At 42.8% G+C, this 25,000-nt stretch overlaps 1 protein-coding gene and 1 long non-coding RNA gene across 2 annotated transcripts in view; both read left to right on the top strand.

Annotated features, from left to right (window-relative positions):
• The window catches only part of LOC123511289 (rap1 GTPase-activating protein 1-like), a 494,460-nt gene that overhangs the window by 75,273 nt on the left and 394,187 nt on the right, over positions 1 to 25,000 (top strand).
• LOC123511293 overlaps positions 2,621 to 25,000 on the top strand; it is a 68,189-nt gene continuing 45,809 nt past the window's right edge. The window contains exon 1 of the long non-coding RNA XR_006676744.1: positions 2,621 to 3,801. This is a non-coding gene — a long non-coding RNA (uncharacterized LOC123511293). The remainder of the gene's footprint in view (positions 3,802 to 25,000) is intronic.

The raw sequence follows: 25,000 nt of genomic DNA, 5'->3' as shown, positions 1-25,000 counted from the left end.
CATATCACCATCTCAACACCTGCACACACACACACACACACACACACACACACACACACACACACACACACACACACACGATAAGAGCAGTAAAGAGAGAGAGAGGAGTAGAAGTGGGAGAAGGAGGAGGTGGAAGAGCAAGAAGAAGAGGAGGAGGAGGAAGAGGAGGAGGAGAAGGAGAAGGAGAAGAAGGAGGGAGGGTTATACATATACTGAAACACACATAATATATAATTCCCCACTCTCTCTCTCTCTCTCTCTCTCTCTCTCTCTCTCTCTCTCTCTCTCTCTCTCTCTCTCTCTCTCTCTCTCTCTCTCACTAATTGGCACATCTTCGCGCCTACTAATGCAAACGTTAATTATTATTGGGGCTAAAGAGGTCTGGGATAAGAAGAAGAAGAAGAAGAGGAGGAGGAGGAGGAGGAGGAGGAGGAGGAGGAGGAGGAGGAGGAGGAGGAGGAGGAGGAGGAGGAGGAAAACACTCGGATGTAAAGAAGGGATAAATATGAATTGCGGAAGATAAGAGGAATGCAGAGAAGGAAAGGAAAACAAGGAGGAGGAGGAGGAGGAGGAGGAAAGAGAAAAGGAAAGAAAATAGGAGAGGAAAAAAGAGATTCAAATTAAGGAAGAAAAGTAAGAAGAGAAAAAAAAAAATAAGGGAAGGGAAGGACGGAGAGACAAAGAGAGGAGGAGGAGAAGGAGGAGGGAAAGGGAGAGGAGGAGGAGGAGGTGGAGGAGGAAGACAAAAAAAAGAAGAAGAACATGGGATTAGATAAGAGGGAAGAGGATAGGGAACAATAACAACAGAAATAACAACAATAATGATAATAATGATAATAATAATAATAATGATAATAATAATAATAATAATAATAATAATACCACTTCAAACTTGCCAACTTCATCTCATTAGAAAAAATGGAATGGCTTCAGAGAAACGGCACTCCTTATGACGTCACGAGAGAGAGAGAGAGAGAGAGAGAGAGAGAGAGAGAGAGAGAGAGAGAGAGAGAGAGAGAGAGTTATGAGGGGAAAAACTTGTAACCGTGAAAGGGAGGAAAGGAGAGGAAGGAGTATTGAGACAGAAAGAAGGGGAGGGGATGTAGGGAAAGGCGGGGAGGGTAGAGGAGGAGGAGGAGGAGGAGGAGGAGGAGGAAGGAAGGAAGAGGGAAGGGAGGGAGGGGGCAGGAGGGGAAGGAGAGGAGGAGGAGATGAGAGAGGAGGAAAGTAGATGGGAGTGTGACCTTGAATATTCCGTGTGTGTGTGTGTGTGTGTGTGTGTGTGTGTGTGTGTGTGTGTGTGTGTGTGTGTGTGTGTGTGTGATATGGAAAACAAAACCTCTTTTAATTTTTCTTGTTCATTATGTGAAAGTCGGTACAGAGAAAGTAGTAGTAGTAGTAGTAGTAGTAGTAGTAGTAGTAGGAGGAGGAGGAGGAGGAGGAGGAGAAAGAGTAGAGGAGAACATAAAGGAAGGACAAACAACAGCTAATTTATTCGCCATTATGAGACCAGACCATTACGAACTACGCTTCCTTATCCAAAAGTAAAAAAAAAAAAGAAAACAATAAATAAAAATAATAGATAAATAAAAGAATAAAAAAAATGTAGAAACTAGAAAAAAAAGAAAATAAAAACACCACGACGAAGAGGAGGAAGAGAAAGAGGAGAAGCAGAAACACGAGAGGACTAAGAGGAGGAAAGAAATGCACGAGTAAAAAAGAGTCAGGAAAGCCAAGGGAAAGAGATAATAATGAAAAAAAAGAGGGAAGAGGATGAAATAGATAGAAAATAGAAGAAAAGTAAATAAATAAAACGAAAAGAAAAGGAAAAAGGAAAAAAAAAAACACAAAAGAACTTAAATGACAAACAATCACTTATTGATTCACGGAAAAAGAAAGGAAGGAGGAAAATGAATAATAGATAGAAGAAAAGTAGAAGGAAAAATAGGAAGAAAAGAAAAGGAAAAGGAAAAAGAGCAAACACAAAAGAACTCAAAAGACAAACATTCACTCTACGATAAAAAAAGGAGAAGAAAATAGATAAAAATAAAAGAAAAGTAGAAGAAAAACAGAAGAAAAGGAAAAGGAAAAACACACAAAAAGAACCTAAAGGATAAAACAATGACTCAAAATTTCACGTTTACGAAAGAGAGGAGGAAGAAAAGGAAAGAAGAAAATAGAGGAAAACTAAAAAAAGATAGATGAAAATGAAAAGAAAAAGGAAAAAGCAAACACAAAAGAATATAAAGGACAAAACAACCGCTAATGGATTTACTTTTACGAGAGAGAGAGAGAGAGAGAGAGAGAGAGAGAGAGAGAGAGAGTGTTTCGAGTATTCATTGTTTCGAAGCTTCGTGGGTGGTGTGGGTGGAGGGAGAGGGGAAGGGGGAAGGGGGTTGGTTTGGGTGAGGCAGACATGCAGTGTGTCATTGTATCGATTATTGGTGGTGGTGGTGGTGGTGGACAATTCGGAGTGGTTGTGGCCATGGTGGTTGTGGTGGTGATTGTGGTGGTTGTAGTGTTATATTGAGGGAGGAATAAAGTGGTGATGATGGTGGTGGTGGTGGTGGTGGTGGTGGTGGTGGTGGTGATGGTGGAAAAAAAAGTGGAGGTCGGGGTGATGAAAAGGTGGAGGTGGTCAGAGAGAGAGAGAGAGAGAGAGAGAGAGAGAGAGAGAGAGAGAGAGAAACAAACAAGCAAGCAAGCACACACACACACACACACACACACACACCTCGTCCCAGTGCTGTCGTGCGCCTCGTGTCATCACCTAATCTTTTAATGCTTCGTGGCAAGGCAAACTGAATATAACCCGTTTAATGTCACCAAATGGCCACGTCAAGCCCTCGCTTCTCACTGTTAAAGACTTATATATGTGACTTTTAACAGCTGAGTGCAGTACTGAGCTCCATATGTATACGTGAATCATTAAGGTGTGAAGAAAAATGGGTATACAATAAACAGGTGAGCACACAGTTAATTAAGGTAGCCTGCCTAGCACACCTGTCTGGTAATATTCTAAAGTTCAGGTGTGAGAAGTATGGATCAGGTATGTTTTTTGATAAGTACACAAACATTGTATTGATTCGCAAGTGTCTGGTGAAAGATAATGTTGAAATGGGTTAATACACTTCACCTGTCCCTTAATTACTCAGAATACAGGTGTAAAAAATCAGATTCATAAACCAGGTATATTCATTCAGATTACGAAACGAAGAAATTGATGTCGAAATGGTGACTATACCATACCTGTCTTTTAATTAGCGCGAATACAGATGTGAAAAAACTATTATTAATTCAGAGACTTGAATTTGAAAACGTGCCTAAATTTTATAACGTCATAAAGATAAATACGTAGAAGAAATAGATAATTAGCAATGTACCACACCTGACAACCACTAATGCAGGTGTGGAAAATCAAACTAAAAGAAATAAAAAGAAAAAAATGTCGAAACTTAAAAAAAAAAAAAAAAAAAAACTAAACACCTGGCAACCACTAATACAGGTGTGAAGCGTCCAACACCCAAACACCCACGTAGTTCATAAGTACAACAATCTGAGTATCGTACTAAGCGGCCAACGTACGATAACTACTTGGCACAGGGATAGAGAGAGAGAGAGAGAGAGATACAGGGACGACGCACGTGGTGAAGCTCAGTGTATCCGCGACGGGGCTGGAGGTAGGGTGTGTGTTGCGTGCCCTCGGCTTGCCCGGCTTGCGTGCTGCAGGTGTGGCTAACTCGACCAACTAACGCCACCACCGGGATACACCTCAGTACTGAATACCACCTGGAACTGCCGGTATTACTAGGACTCTACCTGTATTTTCTCGTATGTTTAGTGAGAGCACCTGGTGAATCATGTCCGCTCACGAGTGTTCCCTGCAGGTGGTTCTCTATTTGGCCCCCGCGTCCCTCACCCCTGTCTTTCCTGAGCCCCCTCCCGCCCCTCTACCCCTAGCTGTCCCGTGCCTGGCTAACCCTATACGTGAGAGGACGGCCAAAAAGTGGGGCAGGTGGGGTGCTTGATTATTTAGTGAGGCTTACCTGTTTTGTGTGTGTGTGTGTGTGTGTGTGTGTGTGTGTGTGTGTGTGTGTGTGTGTGTGTGTGTATGTGTGAGTGAGAAAGAAAGGGAGAGGGAGAGGGCAGCAAATTGACATTAGAGTGACGTGGTGTTATATTTTTTATTTTGTCATGTCTAGTAATGAACAAAGGGACGAGAGCGGAAGTAGAACACACACACACACACACACACACACACACACACACACACACACACACTGGTAGGTCTGAGTGAGTTCAGGTGCAACGTGATTACCTGGGGAAGGTAATGGAGTGAAGACGGACGGGGGCAACACCACCACCACCACCACCACCACCACCACCATCACCACCACCACCATCACCACCACCACCATCACCATCACCATCACCATCACCACCATCATTAGCACCTTTACCAGCACTTGATATCACTAACACATTACAATTTCCAACTACTACTACTACTACTACTACTACTACTACCACCGCCAGTGCAATTAAGACCTCTATCACCATCAGCTTCGTCACATTCAGGAGAAGATGAGACTTACCTTCAAATACATTACTGCTAATCTTAATACTATTGCTTTTGTAGTAATAGCAATAGCAATAGTAATAATAATAGTAATAGTAGTAGCAAGCGTAGCACCAGGAATAACAATACCACTATCAAAACACAAACTCACTCACTCACTCACTCACTCACATCGAAAACTCGTAAACAATCACAACATAACAACATTCCAGGCCTTTCTTTCTTGTCCTCGTCCGTGTCTTGCCTCGCTACCAACACCCCACGTGACTCGCCCTTCCCCTACCTCACGCCTCCATGAATCCCTTATGTTACTCTATCTCCCTGCTGTGTCTTGAGGGCGCTAATCGTGAGTAAAGAGTGAGAACATGGGAAGAGGTAGTGCTGGTGGTGGTGGTGGTGGTGGTGGTGGGGCTCAGGTGTAGTAGTGTAAAGGTAAAAAGCCCAGAGGTGTTTCAAAGTGGGTGTTGCACTTAGCGAGAGAACCATGAGTGTGTTTTGATGTCTAGGAGGGAATGAGGCGTTGAGAGTTGTTACAGGAGAGAGAGAGAGTGTGAGTGTGAGTGTGAGTGTGTGTGTGTGTGAGAGAGAGGGAGAGAGTGGGGGAATGTAAAGAGAGGAATCAATCAAGGTTTTCATTAAGCTGGTTTCCGCTGCCATCAAACCTTTTAAGAGATATTACCCAACTCAGGCCCTTAATCATTAATTCTGCCCCTAATATTCTCTCTCTCTCTCTCTCTCTCTCTCTCTCTCTCTCTCTCTCTCTCTCTCTCTCTCTCTCTCTCTCTGTCCATTCACTACCTCAATCTTCTCTCCCACTGACCTTTTCCTCCTCCTCCTCCTCCTCCTCCTCCTCCTCTTCCTCTTCCTCTTCCTCTTGGTCCAGCCTCGCGTGTTCGGTGAAGTCCCTACGTCGTGATTGCCTTCTCTAGCCCCCACTTCCCCGTCATCCTCCTCCTCCTCCTCCTCCTCCTCCTCCTCCTCCTCCTCCTTCCTCCTCCTCCTCCTTCTCCTCCTCCTCAATACGCCTCTACTCCTCTCCGTCTCTTTTTATCCTTTCTCTCCTCCTCCTCCTCCTCCTCCTCCTCTTCCTCTTCTTCTTCTTCTGGTCCTCTTCATTCTTCCTCTCCTGCCTCCCTTTCGTCCTTTTCCTCCTCTTTATTTATCTCATTACCTTCTTTTTCTCCTTTATCATCTTCTTCCTCCTCCTCTTCAGTCTTTGCTCTTCTTCTTTATCCTTGTTGATTGTTTGCTTTCCCTATTCTCTTTTCTTTTCTTTGTTTGTCTTCATGCTTCTTGTCTTGTTTTGCTTAATTTTCCTCTTTATTCCTACTTTCCTTTTTTTCTTCATTTCTTTTCTTCTTTCTCTATTCTTGTTTTTTTTATCTTCCTCTCGTATTTCCTTTTCTTGTCCTTTTCCTTCTCTTTTTTCTTATTTTCCCTTCTTTTGTTTTCTTCTATCTTCTTCATTCATATTTCGTCATCCTCTCCTCGTCCTCCTCCTCCTCCTCCTCTTCTTCTTCTTCTTCCTTACATTCTTTGCTTGCTTCCTCCTCTTCCTCGTTTTCTTCTCTTCCTTTTCCTACTCTATCTCTTTTCTTCCTCTTCTCTTTCCTTGTTCTTTCTTTTTCTTCCTCCTCCTTTTCTTCACTTCTTCCTCCTCCTCCTCCTCCTCCTCCTCCTCCTCCTCATTATTCTCTCTATCTAATCTTCTTTTCGTTCTTATTTATCGTATTTGCTCTATTCTTGTTCTCTTTCCCCTTTCTTTTTTCTCCCTCTCCTTTCTTCCCTTTTTATTTTTCATTTTTTTCTCTTCGTCTCGTTTTTCCTTTTTTTCTTTTTCTTTTTTCTTCTTCATCATCATCATCATCATCATAATTTTCGTCTTCGTCTTCTTCGTCTTCGTCTTTCGTCTTCGTCTTTGTCTTCTTTTTTTCTTTTCTTCTTCTTCTTCTTCTTCTTTTTCTTTTCTTTTCTTTTTCTTCTTCTTCTTTTCCTCTTCTTCTTCTTCATCATCATCATCATCTTTTTCATCTTTTTCATCTTCATATCCATATCCATCTCCGTCTCCTCCTCCTCCTCCTTTGCCTCCTTATCGTCGTCGTCCTCTGCCTCCTTCATCGTCCTCCTCCTCCTCCTCCTCCTCCTCCTCCTCCTCCTCCTCCTCCTCCTCCTCCTCCTCCAATAATGACGTAATTCCGTATTCAGTCACCCATTGCAGCTCATTACTGGCGTTGTGGGATTAAGCTTCGGTCAGCGGCTAATTGTTTCTTTTCTTGCCTTTTCTTCTGTTTTCCTTTTTTCTTCTTTACTTGTGTTTTTTTTTTGTGTGTGTGAAGGAGGTGGTTGATTTCTTCTTCTTTTTCTTATTATTTTTTTTTTTTTTTGTTTTTCTTTTAGTGTGTTTGTTAGGTGAGTTTTGTTAGTTCTTTCTCTTCTCTTCCTTGTTTTGTTATCCTCCTCTTTCTTCTTCTTCTTCTTTTGTTCTGCTCCTCCTCCTGCTCCTCCTCCTTGTCTTCATTCTTTCTTGTTCTTGTTATCCTTCTCTCTTCTTCTTCTTCTTCTTCTTCTTCTTCTTCTTTTCTTTTTGTTCTTGTTCTGCTCCTCCTCCTCCTCCTCCTCCTCCTCCTCCTCCTCCTCTTCAATCGTGTGTAGGTTTCAACGTAAGCGCCACACAATACCCGCCACGCACTCTAAATATTGCTAGCCTCACCTAATTGTGCGTGCGAAGGCTGGCTGGCTGGCTGACTGGCTGACTGGCTGGCTGTATTGTCTGGCTGGCTGAATGGGTAGTTGGGTGAGTGAATGGCTGACTGGGTGGAAGGTTAGGTGGCTGGATGGGTGCGTGGTTGGCTGGCTGACTACCTTGCTTTCCGGCTGGTTTGTTGGCGCCCAGGCAATCTAGACCCGCACCTGCTCGCGCTGGGTGATTTATGGGATCAGGTGAAAAGCACATAAGGTAATAGTGTGTGTGTTTCATAGCCATTTTTCATAATTTTCATTCAGTTGTTGTTATGGTTATTCAGCTAAACTTTTTTTTTTTTTTTTTTTTGTGTGTGTGTGTGTGTGTGTGTGTGTGTCAGTCAGTGTGAGTATGTTTGTGTGTGTGGTTATTTGTTCTTTCCCGTATATTTGCATTTTTTTTCTTATTTTTCATCTCATGGTACGTAAAAAATAATGTTTGTCTATTTTTTACTTTGATGGAAAGCATGACAATAACTTTCTTTAACTTTTTTCTTTTTTCTTCCTTTTTATTTCTATCGTTGTGTTGAAACATGCGACAACAGAAAGGAGTGTTGAAGTGTTTTCATGTGCTTCCTCCCTCAATAAATTAAACTGAACGAGTATAAATGATCGCTTATTTTCTTAGTGTGTGTGTGTGTGTGTGTGTGTGTGTGTGTGTGTGTGTGTGTGTGTGTGTGTGCAATACGTAAATAGTGATGTTGCTATTCTGATACGCAATTCTACCTGTTTAATAATGTATCTATTTGCGAATTCTTTCTTTTCTTTCTTTGTTAATGTTCCTTCCACGTTTCTCAGTTCCAAAATATCTAAAGTCAAACAGATGTGGCAGTGTTGCGGTAGAGTATTGTGTTGCGTGTGGCGGCGTTGCAATATGCAGGAAAAGTCACCGGGCATGAGTATTGCGGCGGGCGATGTTGCCACGCCGAGCCCCTGGTACTGTCTGTCACAGGAGCGTTGGTGGCGGTCTTGTCAGCCGCCACCACGCCGCCTCTGTCAGGACGTTACTCTGAAATACATCTGTTCGCATCTACGCTACTCTCAAAAGCCTCCTGTTGAAGTGACACCGGTTTTTAAGGGTGTTTATGCGGTTAAGGCGATAAATTAGCAAGATTTATTAACTGGTTTTAAGTGAGAGATTAACAAGATGTATAGATTAACAAGATGTATACATTACAGCCTTTAGAACACGACTTATCATCTCAACAAGCTTTCAAATCAGTCATGATGAAGTAACACGTGTTTTTAAGGGTTTTCATAAGTTAGTGAAAAATTAACATGGCATTTACATTTCTTTTACATAATTAATGGTAGAAACACGGCTAATCGTCTCAATGGACTTTCAAATCAGTCGTGGTGAAGTGACGCCAATTTTTGAGAATATTTATATATCATTGTGAGATTAACAATATATTTGCATTATTTACGGGAGAAACACCATTGAAAGTTCGTCCAATCACCTCTGTAAGCCTTAATTACGGTGGTTTTTAAGGATGCTCATAAGGTTATAGTAATAGAGTAACAAGTCTTCCTCATTATTAAAGGTAAAAACACTCTTGAAAATCCATCTAATAATCTCTGTGGCCTGTGAAATTAGTCGCGGTGAGAGCAAAGAGTTTCTGAAAATGTATGAGCACTGAAGCACCCGAAGATGTATTGGAGATGTGCTTGTGTTTGGGTCAGTTCCGCAGTTTTTTCGTAAGCTCGTAAACCAAAACGCTTCCCATGCTAATAAGCGGCTGATTAAAAGGGAAGGCTGAATAGGATCTGTTAGTTAGGAAATATTGTCAGTACTGAGTCAATAGTGAGTTTTAAAAGAAGATGAGACAAACTTATGGATGATGATGATGATTGGTGGATTGAAGTAGCGTTCTTCACACAGGGACTGCCACGTGTAGGCCTGGCGTCATCTTGCAGCTTCCCTCATTTTGTTATGTTATTTTCTTATGTAACAAAAACGTGACTGTCTTTTCTTCCTTGTTTTCTCGATTTGATCCCACACATCACCACCACCACCACCACCACCACCACCAAAACCACAAACACCACCACCACCACCACTGTTTCCTTAGTTAGTTAGCAAACGAAAAAGTAACTATTTAACAAGTCTTATCCTTTTTTAAAATTCTCTTGTCTTCCTTCTGTCTTTTCTTTTCTTGATCCGTTCCCACTCACCACCACCACCACCACCACCACCACCACCACCACTGTTTCATTAGTTAGTTAGCAAACGAAAAAAGTGACTGGTCTTATCCTTTTTTAAAACTATCTTGCCTTACCTCTGCCTCTCCTTCCTTGTTTACTCCATCCAATCCTCACACACCGCCACCACCACCACCACCACCACCGCCACCGCCACCGCTACCGCCGTCGCCTCCTGTAAACACGGCCACAATGGGTCTCGCTGTCACCTGATCGACGCCTCACTTGCCTCACTGTTCGGACTCTTTCTTTCGTTATCTTTATGGAGTCACACAAAGCGGGTCTCTTTTCCCCCATTAACCCAGTTCCTCCTCTGCCCTTTTTATTTCTTCTTCATCTTCTTCCCGATACATGTAAAGAGAGAGAAAAGTTGTGAGTATTGATAGAAACGTGACAGTTTTTATACTTTTGTTTTACGTGAGGAGATGAAATTTAGTGGGAAAGAAGTTATAAATTTGTCTACGTTTAGTGGAGAGAGAGAGAGAGAGAGAGAGAGAGAGAGAGAGAGAGAGAGAGAGAGAGAGAGAGAGAATGGATAGCACTGTGACACAATATTTTCAGTTATGTTTGCCTGAAGAGAAGCTAAAAAACTCACTGTAAATATTAAAAAATCCATCAATATCTTGTTCATTTTTCACCATTGCGTCAAGAAAAATTGTATAAAAGGCAAAAAAAGATTGGAAAGTGTGTGTTGTCTGCGGGCGAGGACAGGAAAGCACGGGATTAGATGAGCGGCGCCGGCGTGGGTAGAATGTCAGGATGTCACACCGTTGCATGACACTGCTGCCTCAACGCCTGCCGTGGTGCCCCGTATGTCTCAATGTAGGGTGGGGCTGCGGTGCTCTCCTTTAGTCTTATGTGAAACAATTCTGCGCCACTATTTTCCAAAGGCTCCACTACTTTCCAAAGGGTCTCGTTCAAGTTACACATATTTCAAAGAGTGCTTGTATTGTTCAAGTGGCAGATCAACGACACTTTTATATTTTCGATAGAAGAAACTCTCGAGAACCAATTTTCCTTGTGGCTTTTGAAAACATTTGCGGTGAGAGCGGAGCGTTTCAGAATACAGGCTTTGGTGGGACAAGAAGTGGGTGCAGTGGATGGTGGGAGAACACGGGACGAGAGGAGAGGACAGGAGTGGTGGGTGAGTGGCCAGTGGGTGAGGACAGGACAGTGGACAGCAGGTGAGGAATAGCAGTGGATGGGGGATGAGTAGATGGAAGGGGGTATGGAAGAGGAGGAGCGGTGGGTGGTGTGTGGGCAGGAGGCAGGCAGATGGGATGTGGGATGTGGGGAGGGTGGCGGAAAGCTACTTCGATGTGTGGGGATAATCTCGTACATCCCTATTTTTCGTCCTGATTTTTACGTCGGGTGATGATGACCACCTGTGTGTGTGTGTGTGTGTGTGTGTGTGTGTGTGTGTGTGTGTGTGTGTAATTCACCTCGGTCGTCTGCTGGTCACCCAGCCAGTCTTCCCCATTACGGAGCGAGCTCAGAGCTCATAGACCGATCTTCGGGTAGGACTGAGACCACAACACACTCCACACACCGGGAAAGCGAGGCCACAAACCCTCGAGTTACATCCCGTACCTATTTACTGCGAGGTGAACAGGGGCCACACATTAAGAGGCTTGTCCATTTGCCTCGCCGCTTACCGGGACTCGAGCCCGGGCCTCTCGATTGTGAGCCGAGCGTGCTAACCACTACACTACGCGGTGTGTGTGTGTGTGTGTGTGTGTGTGTGTGTGTGTGTGTGTGTGTGTGTGATATGGGGGGGGGTACTCCTTGACATCAACGAGGCTATAGAATTATCAAGAAAAACAACACACCAATACTTTTAGTTTCGATTGTCCTCGCGGTCCTTCCTTCACCTCAAAAACCAGGCTTGCAAACTCCCACCTTGCTTCCCTAGAGATGTCCATAGTGTTAGCTTAAGGCGCAGTACTTGTAACACACCCCATTATATATCTACCGAAGTTATCATTTATGTAACTCTGCTTACATTTATTTATCTTTCATACTGAACATTTACGTATATTCATCACATTGGGCAGAGGTAGCAGCCCTGGGAATATTTAGAATACGTAGCATCATCAGTCACCGCTCCCTTCACACACCTGTCAACAGCCCGTCAGTCAGCCAGTGAGGCGAGTCGAGGTGGTGACGTAGCATTTGTGTCTGGAGCTGGTGTGTGTCCGTGTGACGCGTGTGTGGCACCATTGTGACGCCTTGCAAGCACCTGCCGCGGGATGATGGACGGGCGCGTTACATGTGAGTGCGGGGCCGCGGGCATGGCGTGGGATGCGTGGAGGTGCCGCGAATAGAGAGCAGTGGCGGTGTTGGGGGCAAGAGTACAGTTTTTGGTGTTGTGGGGAAGTCAGTTGTTGAGTTCCTAACCATGCGGTGATGAATAACTGAACACTACAATCAGAAACGTTCTCTTTTTTCACCATGACTATTTGCAAAGCCTGGAATAGAGAGAGCAGTGGCGGTGTAGGGGACGAGAGTAGAGTTGTTGTGGTGGTGGTGAAGTTAATCGTTGAGTTGCCAACCATGCGATGCTGAATAAATGAACAGTACATTCAGACACGGTCGCTTTTTGCACATTGACTGTTTTGAAAGCTTAAAACGATAGTAACGCAAGATTTTTATGTGTGTTTTCTCGCAATGATAACACGAAATCCTTGTTTAATCGTCACTGCAATTATGAAAACTCCATGAATAACCCTTACTGTTTCCACTAGAGCCTATTGGAAGCTGTGGAGGGAGGTGTGGCACAGAAGTCTTCCTATATTTTATGGTCCTGAATCGTAAGGGTGAAATTTTTGGTGAGAAAGTTACAGTTACTACAACAAATGATCTGGTAAATTATTTAACCCCAGTGACGTTTTGCACACTGTCTCGTTTTAGCATCTCTTTCCTGCGTGGGGAATGAGATCGTGGTGACTAGCGGTGCGTGACTTGTGTGGGTAGGAGGTGAATACTGGATGAAAGTTGCGTTTGAGTTAATAGATAGAGAGACACATAAAAAGAAAAAAACAGCTTCCTTCGTGTTATTCATGAGGGTTATTGCTCACATCTCACACACACACACACACACACACACACACACACACACACACACACACACACACACACACACACACACACACACACACACACACACACACACACACACACACACACACACACACACACACACACACACACACACACACACACACACACACACACACACACACACACACACACATCTACTTTGCATTGTGGCGTCCTTGTGGTGTCTCGTCCTTGTGTGGTACTGTTGAGTGGGTGTCAATAAGCCAATAGTACGCCAGTGGTCTACAGATACGCCACCTGCCTGCCACCTGTCAATTCCAGTGCGTATGATTCCTGCCGGCAAAATATTGAGCTACGAGAGAGAGAGAGAGAGAGAGAGAGAGAGAGAGAGAGAGAGAGACTAGGAACCTCTTATCTTGTCTATTTCAGCTGGTGTCTTATTTTTTTTTCATTCCACGTTTTCTTTTTGTACATCAAGGAAAAATATGAATAAATTGATTGTTTTTTTTCTTAGTAATTTGGAAACATGAAAAGAGAGAGAAAGAGAGAGAGAGAGAGAGAGAGAGAGAGAGAGAGAGAGAGAGAGAGAGAGAGAGAGAGAGAGAGAGAGAGAGAGAGAGAGAGAGAGAGAGAGAGAGAGAGAGAGAGTATTCCAGCTGGTGTCTTGTTTTATTCATGGCTGCTGTTGTTTTTTAATTGATTTGCTTATTAATTCATCTTTTTACTCATTTACATATTCATTTTCTTCATTTATTTATTTGTTTATATATTTTAGAGAGGGAAGTAGCAGAAAATTAGTGATTACTTTTGTTTTCCGTGTTTTTATGTATCCACAGAGAGAGAGAGAGAGAGAGAGAGAGAGAGAGAGAGAGAGAGAGAGAGAGAGAGAGAGAGAGAGCTTGAAATGCAGAAAAGGCAGCCAGTTTTTATTTTATTCGATATTCTTGTTTATACTTCAAATCAAAGGGACGTGTGTGTGTGTGTGTGTGTGTGTGTGTGTGTGTGTGTGTGTGTGTGTGTGTTTGACTCTCCCACACTCTTAACATCATTTGTAACATTTATAACATCACATTTCTTGCTGCCAATGATATTTTGGCATTCATAACATATCTAACGTTTGTAACATCATAACATCATAACATCATAACATCATTTCATAACTTTTCACATTTCTTTTCGAGTCGTCATCTTTTGGTATTATCTGCAACTTCTAACACTGCCTATATGACATTCACTAACCAGTACAACAGCCATTAACTCTCCTAACACTACTCTAAGTTTTCCTTCTAACACCATCTCACGTTTCCTCTGATTTTCCTAACGCCTTCTCTAACTTTCCAAGGATGATTTCAATTTTTTCTGACACTGTTTCTATCTTTCCTAACACGATGTCTAAATTTCCTGGTACCATCTCAAGCTTTCCACTGTCATCAGCTTATAATATCACATATAAAATCCCCAACACAACCTCTTTTCCCAGCACGATATTGAATTCTTCTGTATTTAATTTTCCTAACTATTTAGAACTTTCCTTCCAGTATCTAACTTTCCTGGCACCATCTCAGACTCTATAACACCACTAACTTTTAATATCACCTACTCGTATAACAATCCTAAAGGCTGGTTCACACGTGTCCTTATGTGACTGAAATTGCAAGCCGGTAGAGTTTCTGACTGAATATCGCTACTGGTCGCAAAACAAGACCATCATGTTGGTTCAGTCTATTTGCGACTTTGTTTACGTTGTGACATCAAAGAGAAAGGTTTGAAAATGTGTTGTCGACGTAAAGAAGAAGACTTTGGAATTGGTGAGGGAAAAGAGCACATCTGGGGCCCTAAAGTGAATCTTACAGCAAAAAAGCTTAAGCAAATCGGCGTTTGATGAGACAGCTACTACGCTCTGATGACTGCTTCCCTCTATGCAGGGTGTTGTTGGAGGGGAGGATTGAATACTTGTGATGATTTAATTTTATCGCAGTCGACATCGTTACTATAGAGAGACATCTTGTTGGGTAGCTGTTTGTTTACATTCATTTGCCGCCAAGTTGCCAACCAGCCGATACTTCCCAGTCGCATTCCGACTAGAAGGACTCAGTCGATACTTCTAGCGACTTGCAATTTCAGTCGTATATTGATAAGTGTGAACCCGCCTTTACATAACATCTTAATTCATCACCTTATTTTTGTTAACTTTCCTCCTACATCAAACCAAATTAAACCAATTCTTACCACATCAGTCATTCCTAACACAATACATCACCACACGCACCACGCACCTCTCAACTGACTCCTTCAGTACTGGGATGCATTTCTACCTTGAGTTTTGGGTATAGTTAGGCGATTTTATTGACATTAGGAAAGATCTATATGGTACAGTGGAACCATGCGTGCTTTGGGGTCCGAGGGATCTCCAAGTGCACGGGTTCGATTCCTGTCCACGGTCCGAGTGTAGGTTGGGCTTCCTCACTCGGGGCAACGGTTTCCTAGCGGCTGGGCTTTGAGATAGGAGGTACCACAAAAAGTATCTCCTTTAGCCAATAAATTCCCGTGAAAACCCCACAAGGCATAAAAAAAAAAAAAAGTCTGAAGATTAACCCCTTCAGTACCGTGCTGGGTTTTCGTGTTCATTATGTTTACTAGTTGGCAATTTTATACAACTTCAGAAACTTATGTGAGGATTTAAAATAGTAAAGACTCTGGCCATTAATCTTTTGACCTCCATAGACCCTTCCTAATGCTAATAAAATCGTGTAATCACACCCAAAAATCATGATATAAATGCATCTCAGTATGGAAGGGGGTTAATGGCCACATTTTTAATCACCCCACATGTTTTTGAAGATGTGTAAGATCACCAAATAGTAAGCAGAATGAATATGAAAACGCGTCATGGTACTGAAGGGGTTAAAACTCCATCCTAACTCTTATAAATCTCAGTACCTCTTTGTTGGTCACTTGGCTGGCTACCATGAATGTCACTGTTCCGGTTCCTCTCCCTACCATAGCTTGTTTAAGTAATGGTTCTAACCTTTTCTCTTGGTGACTGACATTTATTTGAACTTTTCCTTCACTCATTCTTGCTGCATCAAAATATACCATGCAGTTCTTTGTCCGTTCTATTTTTTTTTTTTATTTTTAATATATTGTTGTTGTTATTGTTGTTCTGTTCTTTCTTGGCTCCTGTTATTGTTCTTTTTGTTTTTCTTACGGTGTTGTTATTGTTGTTATTTTTTGTTATCAGTTATCATCAGTTTGTTCACTAATCTATTCTTATCAAGGTGTCCTAATTAATAAGATATTTCCTCTTATTTTCCCTTAACTAATGTCTTTTCTCTTCCCTTCTAACAAAACTCTCCTCATATTTACTAATTATTTTGATCTACCTTTGGTCTCTCCTTATCTATCATCAAGCTCTAACTAGGGATCTCTTATCTTGTCTATTGTAGCTGGTGTCTTTCTTGTTTACTCCGTTCTGACAAGGCTGCTATTAATATTCTTGATGTACTTGTTGCCTTATCCTTTTTACTTATTCACGTGTTCATTTTATTCTTTACTCGTAACAAATAATAAATGATCTACTTTGGAGAGGAAGGAAGCACAAAATCATTGATAATTCATGTTTTTTTCTATTTATTTTTGTGTATCCCAAGTCTACCTCCTCCTACACACACACACACACACACACACCACTAAGAAAAGCAAGAAGACGAAGACGGACACGAGGGAGAAAGCCAACCTGGTACACCTTAGTCTATTTTGACACGACAAGCCTTCACCACTCTGATATTCTGACCCTGCAGAGTGGATACCCTTACCGAGAGAGAGAGAGAGAGAGAGAGAGAGAGAGAGAGAGAGAGAGAGAGAGAGAGAGAGGGAGAGAGTAAAAGACACACCTAATCTTGCATCTCACCTGTTCCCTCCCACGCAGGTTAGTTATCACGGGATATTAACATCGCAATTAGCGTAATTAGACTTATTCCGCGGTACATGTCTAATTATTCACTTTTTGATGTTGTGAGAGAGGGAAGCGTGTGTGAGAGGGAGAGGAGATTGGAGGGGGAAATGAGGGAGAAGGGTGAAAAGGGAGAGGAGGAAGAGAATGAAAGGAATACGAGTGAAAGAAAATTGAATAAGGAAAGGGAAGGAGAAAAGTAAGATGTGGAAAGATGGGGAGGAAAAATAGGAGAAAGGAGAAAGATGGGAGGAAAGATAGGACGAGGAGAGAAAGTTGGGAAAGTGAGAGGGGATGAAAAGAAGCGATGAAGAGAAAAGATGAATAGATGTGTTTTAGGAAAAGAAAAGTTGGGGGAAGGAAAAATAAGAAAGAGGAAAAAAAAGGAGGGAAGAGAAGAGCAGAGGAAGAGAAAGATAGGTAGATATAGAGAGGAGTAGGAGGAAAAAAGGGAAGGAAAGTTAGGGAAAAAAGATAAGGAGGAGGAGAGAAAGAAAAGGAAGAGGAATGAAAAAAAAGAAGAGGAAAAGAAAAGATGGGTTTAGGTGTGGGTTAGGTGAGGGGAGTAGAGGGGGATATGAGGAAAGGAGAGAAAGGGGTGAGGGGAAGAGGGATGAGAGGACGTGAGAGGGGAGAGTCAACACAAGCTAGGCAGTTCTCAATAATGCAAAAATGAATCTAATTACTACATGGATTTAGTTTTTGATGAGTTAGATCGTTATTGTGATTGATATTACGTTGGTGGTGTGTGTGTGTGTGTGTGTGTGTGTGTGTGTGTGTGTGTGTGTGTGTGTGTGTGTGGTGTTGGATCTCTCTCTCTCTCTCTCTCTCTCTCTCTCTCTAACATTGTTCAGTTCCTAGCTTTTTCAATCTTATCATTCTCTTTTCCCTTTTCCCTTTTCTCCATGCTCACCTGTCCTCCTCCTCCTCCTCCTCCTCCTCCTCCTCCTCCTCCTCCTCCTCCTCCTCCTCCTCCTCCTCCCTCGCGTGTCTCTGTGTCCATTCTGTGTCTGTTTTTGACTCAGAGTCTTGGGTTTATTCCGAAAATGATCTCAGTTAATGTCTGGTAATGTGATAAATTTCCACTTCCTGTCTTTATATTCTCTCTCTCTCTCTCTCTCTCTCTCTCTGGTTGTCTGAATTTTTTTTTTTGTGTGTGTGATGGGTAGTGGGAGATGGGAAAAGTAAGAAAGGAAGGGGAAAGGAAAGGAAAGTAAGGGGAAATAGAGAGAGAGACACACACACACACACACACACACACACACACACACACACCACGTCACATCTCTCCCTCTACGCACGAACTGTTATTTTCATTACTGCCAGCCCAATGAGCAGCGTAAAAAGAGCTGTTCTGATGGCGGTAATTACTAATGCGGCGTAACCAACAGGAGGGTAGAAAGGAGAGGAGGAGGAGGAGGAGGAGGAGGAGGAAGGGGGAAGGGTGGAGGGATGGAGGGAGAGATGAGGTAGGAGAGAGACGTGTTCCAGCAAGGATATGATGAGCGTGTGTGTGTGTGTGTGTGTGTGTGTGTGTGTGTGTGTGTGTGTGTGTGTGTGTGTGTGTGTGTGTGTGTGTGTGTGTGTGTGTGTGTGTGTGTGTGTGTGTGTGTGTGTGTGTGTGTGTGTTTCTTTGGATTACAGGCTATTTTTGGTGTTTTTTTTTTTTATTGTTTTAGGATGGTGCTAAGATTGATATTCCTTTACACTATGGCCAATAAACTATCTATCTATCTATCCATCTATCTATATTTATCTATCTTATCTCTATCTATTTATCTATCAATCTATCTGTTTGTCTACCTGTGTGTGTGTGTGTGTGTGTGTGTGTGTGTGTGTGTGTGTGTGTGTGTGTGTGTGTGTGTGTGTTTAGTATCAGTGGCACTCTAACTTTATTTCCACAAAGCACTAACATAGACCAGCGTGTTCCTCGTGTCACTGTCTCGTACCTACACATACCTGGCCGGCCTGAGCATGCCTGTGCCGCCCGCCATTACCGGTGTCGCGACCTTATGTGGAGCAATTTTACCACCTGGGGACACGCGAGCAGGTGTGTGTGTGTGTGTGTGTGTGTGTGTGTGTGTGTGTAATTCACCTCACCTTGGTCGCCTGCTGGTGACTCAGAGGTCATAGACCGATTTTCGGATAGGACTGAGACCACAACACACTCCACACACCGAGAAAGCGAGGCCACAACCTCTCGAGTTACATCCCGTACCTATTTACTGCTAGGTGAACAGGGGCTACATATTAAGAGCCTTGCCCGTTTGCCTCGCCGCCTCCGGGATTCGAACCCGGACCCTCGTGTGTGTGTGTGTGTGTGTGTGTGTGTGTGTGTGTGTGTGTATAATTCACTGTTTGATCTGCTGCAGTCTCTGACGAGACAGCCAGACGTTACCCTACGGAACGAGCTCAGAGCTCATTATTTCCGATCTTCGGATAGGCCTGAGACCAGGCACACACCACACACCGGGACAACAATGTCACAACTCCTCGATTTACATCCCGTACCTACTCACTGCTAGGTGAACACCACCTACACGTGAAAGGAGACACACCCAAATATCTCCACCGGGCTGGGGAATCGAACCCCGGTCATCTGGCTTGTGAAGCCAGCGCTCTAACCACTGAGCTACCGGACCGTGTGTGTGTGTGTGTGTGTGTGTGTGTGTGTGTGTGTGTGTGTGTGCGCTTTTGTCTGGTTAGAATAAAAGGGCTTGGTGCGTGTTGACTTTGTATTGTTAAATGGTTGTTGTTGTTGTTGTTGTTGTTGTTGTTTTCTTTTTCGTTAATTCATTCTTTCTTTTCCTTTTTTCTTTTTCTTCTTTCTTTTGTCTTTTTTCTTCTTCTTCTCCTCCTCCTCCTCCTTCTCCTTCTTCTTCATTATCTCCTTCTTTCTCCTCTTCTTCTTCATTTACTTCATCTTCCTCTTCCTCCTCCTCTTCCTCCTCCTCTTGCTTCACTTTGCAACACTCACCCCGTCCTCTCCTCGCTTCCTGTATTTTTCCTCATATACAGCATAAGGGGACTATTAATTTTCCATACAACTCTTTTACTTGTGGTCTGTTCCATTGAGAGGATCGCCACAAAGAGTCAGTCATCTCCAACACTGCCTGTCTTCTGCACCTTCCTCAGTCTTAGTTAGCCATTACACGCAAATCTTCTCTCATTGCATCCATAAACTCTCCCCCTCAGTTCTTCCTCTCTCTCTCTGTTTTCCTGCAAAGTAGATCCACCTTCCACCTTTCACCTTCCACCTCATACATTAGAATAACCGAACGTACAAATGAAAAGAAAAAATGATGTCCCAGTTTTGCCACAGACGTAAAGATGAAAGCAAAGGAAAGAAAATGGTTGGGGTGAGAGCAGTATATTATATTGAGTTGTGTTCCCGAGTGTACGTGTGGCGTGATGGAGTGAAAGGAGGGAGTGAAGAGTCAGATGAGTGTATTATTGACAAGGATAGGAGGAACAGTGGTAGGGAAGGAGGGAAGGAGAGAGAGGGAAGGATCAGATAGGCTTGTTCAGCAGATGATGTGAGTAAGAGGGGGTGAGGGTGGACAGATGAGTAAGGGTACGTAAGGGTGGTGCTATGAGTAAGGATGGGTGAAGGTGCTGGATGGGATGAGTAAGGATGGATGAGGCTGATGGATGGGATGGTAAGGATGGTGGAGGTAAGGGTGGATGAGGGTGATGGGATGAGTAAGGATGGGTGAGGGTGGTGGATGGGATGAGTAAGGATGGGTGAGGGTGGTGGTAGATGAGGCTGGGTAGGGGTGGGGGAGGGTTTGAGTAAGGGTAGGGTGGGGGTGGTGGAGGGGATGAGGTAGTAAAGGTTTGCAGAGATCTTGTTATGTAATTATGATCAGAAACTTGCTGTAATTAGGGAGTGGTTAAGCTGCCTTTTTAATCTAATAAGTTCGCAGGGCTTCCTCCTCCTCCTCCTCCTCCTCTTGTTCTACGCCTCACTGTACGTCCCACACACCAACAATTTAAATGAAAAACACTAAAATGCCTTTTATATTGCCATGCTGTATATTCCTGTATTTCCTCTTTAGCGTTGACTCATCCCACACGTCACTCCTACGTACACTGACACGCCCACACTGACTGCCCCCCATGCCCTCCATCTATGCACGTAAATGTCGGCTACAAATATAATATTCTCATGTGTGACGATGCATGACCAAAGGAAAATAAAATGCTGATTGTAAAAAGAGCAATGGATTGTATATACACACCATTACACTCTACACCGTCATAATGGTATACACACAGACACCATTGACTGGATGTATTGATGTCTCACTCTTGCATCCTTATCAACACCACTCGTCTACCCTTCCCTAACACTTCCTCTTGTACAGCAGCCGTCACAACCAACCATGTTCTCTCCTTACAACAAATGTGCTATATTCAGAAACCGTTCCCTCTCTCACGGCGACTATTTTTAAGTGCCCCACAGAGAATTAGCCGAGTTCTGAAGGTAATTTGTCCTGTTCGTAATGTAGAAATCTTGTTAACGTGGCACTAGAATTACAGAATCACTCTTAAAAACCCGTGTCTTCTTAACTAGAGCCCTTTGGTATTTCAGAATATAGACCATACTACTGCTCAAATCTTCAAAACAGAACACAACGTACTTATAAAAACAATTGAAACTTAGTAGCACTCCCTCACATCCTTCCCTAACACCTCTTGTGTGTACAGCAGCGGTCATAACCAACCGTACCCTCTCCTTAAGACACATGCCGCTGCTCAAATCGTCAAAACAAGACACAACATACCTTAAAAAAATAAATAAATAAAACCGTAGTACTCCCTCACATCCTTCCTCTTCTTGCACATCAGAGGTCACAACTAACCTCTCCGTGCGACATATACTGCTACCCAAATCTTCAAAATAAGGCACAACGTACATGAAGAAAAATAATTGAAACTTAGAAATACTCCTAACATCCTTTTAACACCTCTAGCACAGTAGCGGTCATAACTAACTACCTCTTGCTTTATGACATATACTGCTGCTCAGATTTCAAAACAGGACACGGAGTAACAAAATAAACACTTGAAACTTAGTAATACTCCTCACACACTCTCTTAACACCACCTCTTCTATGTACAGCAGCGGTCACAATTACCACACCATCTCCCTTACCATATTCTGAAACGCTTTGCTCCCTCTCACCATCACTGCTTCCCAAAGGCTCCAGTTGAAGATACTCACATTTTTAAGAGCATTTTTTATAGTTCTGGTGATGCACTGGCAAGATTTCTAGTTTATTAAAAGGAGAAAACTCTCTTCAAAACCCCGCTAGTTGTCTGTGTGGCCTTGGAAAATCGTCGCAGTGAGAGGTGAAGACGTTTCTGAATTCGGGCCATATACTGCTGCTCAAAACAAACTAATGAAACTTATTAATACTCCCTCACGTCCTTCACTCGGTACTCTCCCACACGACACAACACAATCACCGCTGCTGCTCTGTAAAGTAACACCAAAGGAGAACAAAGCGATGATAATTTGCAGCACACACAAAGGGAAGATGTTTGTGATTAAGGGACTAGTATTACAAAAGTGAGAGGCAAGAGGGTGAAAGATAGATGTCGGAAGGAGAGGAAGAGTAAAGATGGGAATATGTAGATGTATGGAAGAAAGGAGGAGGAGGAGGAGGAGGAGGAGGAGGAGGAGGAGGAGGAGGAGGAGGAGGAGGAGGAGGAGGAGGAGGAGGAGGAGGAGGAGGAGGATAGGTAAAAGTAAAGAAGAAGATGAGGAGGAGGAGGAGGAGGAGGAGGAGGAGGAGGAGGAGGAGGAGGAGGAGGAGGAGGAGGAGGAGAAAGAAAAGGAAATAGATAAATGAAGGAAGGAAAGGAAGAATAAATAGGGGGATATGTAGAAGTAAGGAAGAAAGGAGGAGCTGGAGGAGGAGGAGGAGGAGGAGGAAAAGGAGGAGGAAAGGAAAATAGATAAATAAAGAGAGGAAGAATAAAGAGGAAGATATATAGATGTAAAGAAGAAAGGAGAAGGAAACAAGGGAATGGATAGACCTTCATTACAGAAAGTGAGCAACAGATAGATGCAATGAAGAAAAGAAGAAGAGGAAAAGATAATACAATAAGGAAAAGAAATAGGAAAAAGGGAAAGGAGAAAGATAAAAGAACAATGTATGGGAGAGAGGAGGAAGAATAAAGGATAATACAATAATAAATAGAGGAAAGGAAGAAAGGAGAAGAAAAGAGGAACGACAGGTAAATATATTAAGGGAAGAAGGAGGAGGAGGAGGAAGAGGAGGAGGAGGAGGAAAGACATAAGGAAAAAGAGAGAAAAAGAAGACGAATGATAAATAGATAAAATAAATAAATGAATAAATAAATGAAAAATCATAAATCGTTATAAAAAAGGAGAAGAAAAATTAACAAAAGATAAATGTATTAAAGAAAAGAGGAGGAGGAGGAGGAGGAGGAGGAGGAGGAGGAGGAGGAAAAGAGGACGAATAAAATGGATAATCATAATCGTTAATACTTTACGATAATAGTTCCCAGTTTTTATTTTAGCCTCCTTTTTCCCGCTTTCTTTCTCCCGCCTTCCTCTTTCATCCATCAGAAACTAATACATTTCCTCGCGTGTTACCTTCACTGCATTCAATATAATGATACGTACGCTGCAAAATGTATCACATCGTTTTCTCTCTCTCTCTCTCTCTCTCTCTCTCTCTCTCTCTCTCTCTCTCTCTCTCTCTCTCTCTCTCTCTCTCTCTCTCTCTGCCTTTATTGATAAGAGACACGAGCAAACTTTTTCACACACTCACGAGGACAAAGTTAACATAGTTTCCTTTATGGCAACTTACTGGTGGCACGCGTGGCAGTCACCACCACCACCACCACCACCACCACCGCTATCACCTTTAGTCGGCCAGTCAGTGGGTCAGTCAGTCAGTCGGTCAGCCAACCAGCCAGTCAATAAGCCCCGTCGTCAGTTACATAAGCCTCGTCTGATTAATAGTGCAGGTGTAAAGAGTAACAAAAGCACCAGGTATTTCACTAATTAATTAAGGAAGGCAGGTAGGAGGGACGAGAGAGAGAGAGAGAGAGAGAGAGAGAGAGAGAGAGAGAGAGAGTGTGTGTGTGTGTGTGTTCGGGTAATACTTTAATGCATCTCACCGGTCATTACTGTCCGGCAGAAATACTGGTGATCCGCCAGAGTCTTATTTGCAAGGTGAATGGACTCGTAAAACCTTATTACGGCTGACTAAAATATTATGATCAGCAAGCCTGGGAAGAAGAGGAGGAGGAGGAGGAGGAGGAGGAGGAGGGGGAGGGAGAGAAGGGAAAGGAGAGGTGGTGTGGGGGGGAGGAGGAAGAATGGAAAGCAATGGTTGGGAGAATTCGGCAGGGAGTTGCATAGTTACATAAAAAAAGACTACAGTAGATCTTGTGGTCATGATTTAAGCTGGGCAAAACTACCAAGGTGATAGTGGAAATAAAGGACAGTAAAATAGAAGGTTCTATCCCCACCGTCCACTCCCTCCGCTTTAAGTCGTAAAAGAAAATAGATGAGAAATAAATATCTGATGTGGCTAGAGGAGGAAAAACCTGAAGGAAATTAAATAGGAAAGATTGAAAATAGATGAGATGAGATGCCCCCTAGTTCCTGGAGGAAAGGAAGATAATTTCTAACAAACAAACACTTTAAACCACGGATTAGAGGCAAAATATTCGTTAAAGTGGCGTTTAAAAGTGTCTTGTGTGTCGCAGCTATCACGTCTCGAGGGACGCCTCCCCTTAGGTTAACTACACGGTGAAAAAAAATTATTCATGGGAATGGAAGGATGTGCTAACAATTTTGCAACCGTTTCCTTGTGTGTAATTTGAATAGTTTGTCGTTACATATTTGTTGCAGTCCATGCTATCACTGCCTCTGGTGATTCTAGACACTTGTATTAAGACGTCTCCTGTCAGTCATCTTTGAGCTAATGGGAATACATCTAATGCTTTAAGAGCCTCTTCGTGTGATTTGTTTCTTAATCCTCGTATAATTCAGTTTATTCTACGGTTAACTCGTTCGAATTGATCAATGTCTTTGTGGTAATAGAGCCACCATGCTTGAAGGGAATATTCCAGAAGGAGACTGACCAAAGAACTGTACAAAGTGAGGACTGTATCCTTGGATTTGTATTCAAAGGATCTGCCGATTAAACCAATCATTTTATTTTCATTCTTTGCGACTTCTGAATATTGTTGGCTAAGTTTTAAGCTACTCGATATTGTTACTCTAAGTCGATCTCACTGTCTAGAATTTCAAGTACCATTTTTAAAATATAATTTATATACTTTCTCTTTTCAAAATCCTGTGTAGTACTTTGCACTTATCTACGGTAAATTTAAGTTCGCAGGTTTGCTAATACTTGGATAACTTGTCTAGATTGTTGTGCATTTCTGTCACTTGTTCGTGAGTTATTACAGAATTCGCT

This window comes from Portunus trituberculatus, chromosome 31 (genome assembly GCF_017591435.1).
Source record: "Portunus trituberculatus isolate SZX2019 chromosome 31, ASM1759143v1, whole genome shotgun sequence".
Classification (NCBI taxonomy): domain Eukaryota; kingdom Metazoa; phylum Arthropoda; class Malacostraca; order Decapoda; family Portunidae; genus Portunus; species Portunus trituberculatus.
This window is presented reverse-complemented; position numbering and strand designations above follow the sequence as displayed.